This window comes from Triticum urartu, chromosome 5A (assembly GCF_056163025.1).
Source record: "Triticum urartu cultivar PI428250 chromosome 5A, HENAU_Tu73, whole genome shotgun sequence".
NCBI classification, from domain to species: Eukaryota; Viridiplantae; Streptophyta; class Magnoliopsida; order Poales; family Poaceae; genus Triticum; species Triticum urartu.
This window is the reverse complement of record NC_141877.1, coordinates 448021076-448024264: the sequence shown is the minus strand read 5'-3', so window position 1 is coordinate 448024264 and position 3189 is coordinate 448021076.

Here is a 3189-nt window from a genome sequence, read left to right as displayed (position 1 = left end):
GCCGCTTTATCAGCGGCCGCAATGCTTAGCCTCGCTTACTCCTTGGCTTCGGAAAGCTCGCCTCTGAGGGTCTCAACCGCGGCGGCACCACCTATCCAAAGACGCACATTGTAGCTCTTGAACTTCCACATAAAACGGACATAAACAGGCATAAAGAAAGATGTATTGTATACCTTGCGCCTGGTCGAGCCGCGTGTTAACAAGGACTAGGTCCTCATCGGCTCGCTCCAGTTTCCTTTTGAGTTCGGAAATTTCCATGGTCTGGGCAGTCGCCGCTAACAGAGAGGCATGTTTTAATCCAAATAAAATAGTATGTTACCACCTGACAACTGATTATTGATCCTCTGCTCGCTCTTCTTTCAAAAAACCGAACAGAGTCTCAGGGGCTACTATCTATATACAGGTATACTTCTCATAAAAATGATCAAAAACATTACATTGCATACCTCGAAGCCTGCTAGCAGGCTGAAGAAGGCTCCGTTCAGCCCGCTCTTGGCGGACTGAATCTTCTCAGCCACCGTACCCATCAGGATGCGGTGCTCATTCAGGACGGATGCACTTTGTAGTGTGACCGTCGTGGTATTCGGCGCCTCCGGGTCAGTGATACGTCTCCAACGTATCTATAATTTTTGATTGCTCCAAGCTATATTATCTACTATTTTGGACATTATTGGGCTTTATTATCCAATTTTATATTATTTTTGGGACTAACCTATTAACCGGAGGCCCAGCCCAGAATTGTTGTTTTTTGCCTGTTTTAGGGTTTCAAAGAAAAGGAATATCAAACGGAGTCCAAACGTAATGAAACCTTCGGGAACGTGATTTTCTCAATGAACAAGACCCGGGAGACTTGGACCCTATGTCAAGAAAGAAAAGAGGAGGCCACGAGGTAGGGGGGCGCGCCTACCCCCCCCCCCCCAGGCGTGCCCTCCACCCTCGTGGGCCCCCTGTTGCTCCACCGACGTACTCCTTCCTCCTATATATACCTACGTACCCCAAATGATCAGATATGGAACCAAAACCCTAATTCCACCGCCCCAACTTTCTGTATCCACGAGATCCCATCTTGGGGCCTGTTCCGGAGCTCCACCGGAGGGGGCATCGATCACAGAGGGCTTCTACATCAACACCATAGCACCTCCGATGAAGTGTGGGTAGTTTACCTCAGACCTACGGGTCCATAGTTAGTAGCTAGATGTCTTCTTCTCTCTTTTTGTATCTCAATACAATGTTCTCCCCCTCTCTTGTGGAGAACTATTTGATGTAATCTTCTTTTTGCGGTGTGTTTGTTGAGACCGATGAATCATGGGTTTATGATCAAGTCTATCTATGAATAATATTTGAATCTTCTCTGAATTCTTTTATGTATGATTGGTTATCTTTGCAAGTCTCTTCGAATTATCAGTTTGGTTTGGCCTACTAGATTGATCTTCCTTGCAATGGGAGAAGTGCTTAGCTTTGGGTTCAATCTTGTGGTGTCCTTTCCCAGTGACAGTAGGGGCAGCAAGGCACATATTGTATTTTTGCCATCGAGGATAAAAATATGGAGTTTTCTTCATATTGCATGAGTCTATCCCTCTACATCATGTCATCTTGCTTAAGGCGTTACTCTGTTTTTAACTTAATACTCTAGATGCATGCTGGATAGCGGTCGATGAGTGGAGTAATAGTAATAGATGCAGGTAGGAGTCGGTCTACTTATCTCGGACGTGATGCCTATATAGATGATCATACCTAGATATTCTCATAACTATGCTCAATCCTGTCAATTGCTCAACAGTAATTTGTTCACCCACCGTAGAATACTTATGCTCTCGAGAGAAGCCACTAGTGAAACCTATGGCCCCCGGGTCTATCTTCATCATATTAATCTCCTACAACTTAGTTATTTCCTTTGCTATTTACTTTGCCTTTATTTTACTTTGCATCTTTATCACAAAAATAACAAAAATCTTATCTTATCATATCTATCAGATCTCACTCTCGTAAGTGGCCTTATAGGGATTGACAACCCCTATTTGAGTTGGTTGCGAGGATTTATTTGTTTTGTGTTGATACGAGGGACTCGCGCGTAGACTCCTACTGGATTGATACCTTGGTTCTCAAAAACTGAGGGAAATACTTACGCTACTTTGCTGCATCATCCCTTCCTCTTCGGGGAAAACCAACGCAGTGCTCAAGAGGTAGCAAGAAGGATTTCTGGCGCCGTTGCCGGGGAGGTCTACGGAAAAGTCAACATACCAAGTACCCATCACATACCCTTATCTCCCGCATTACATTATTTGCCATTTGCCTCTCGTTTTCCTCCCCCCCACTTCACCCTTGCCGTTTTATTCGCCCTCTCTCTCTATCCTCCCTCTCTTTCTCTATTTGCCTCTTTTTGCCCGCTTGCTTTTTGTTTGCTTGTGTGTTAGTTTGCTTGCTCGTCACGATGGCTCAAGATAATACTAAATTCTGTGACTTCACCAATACCAACAACAATGATTTTATTAGCACTCCGATTGCTCCTCTTACCGATGCTCAATCTTGTGAAATTAATACTGCTTTGCTGAATCTTGTCATGAAAGATCCGTTTTCCGGCCTTCCTAGTGAAGATGCCGCTACCCATCTAAATAACTTCGTTGATTTGTGTGACATGCAAAAGAAGAAAGATGATGATAATGATATTGTTAAATTGAAGCTATTTCCTTTTTCGCTTAGAGATCGTGCTAAAGCTTGGTTTTCGTCTTTGCCTAAAAATAAAATCGATTCATGGAATAAGTGCAAAGATGCTTTTATCTCTAAGTATTTTGCTCCCACTAAGATCATCTCTCTTAGAAACGATATTATGAATTTTAAGCAACTTGATCATGAACATGTTGCACAAGCTTGGGAGAGAATGAAATTACTGATACGTAATTGCCCTACTCATGGTTTAAATTTGTGGATGATTATACAAAAATTTTGTGCCGGATTGAATTTTGCATCTACAAATCTTTTAGATTCGGCCACAGGAGGCACTTTTATGGAAATCACTTTAAGAGAAGCTACTAAACTCCTAGATAATATTATGGTTAATTATTCTCAATGGCATACTGAAAGATCTACTAATAAAAAGGTGCATGCGATAGAAGAAATTAATGTTTTGAGTGGAAAGATGGATGAACTTATGAAATTATTTGCTAATAAGAGTGTTTCTTCTGATCCTAA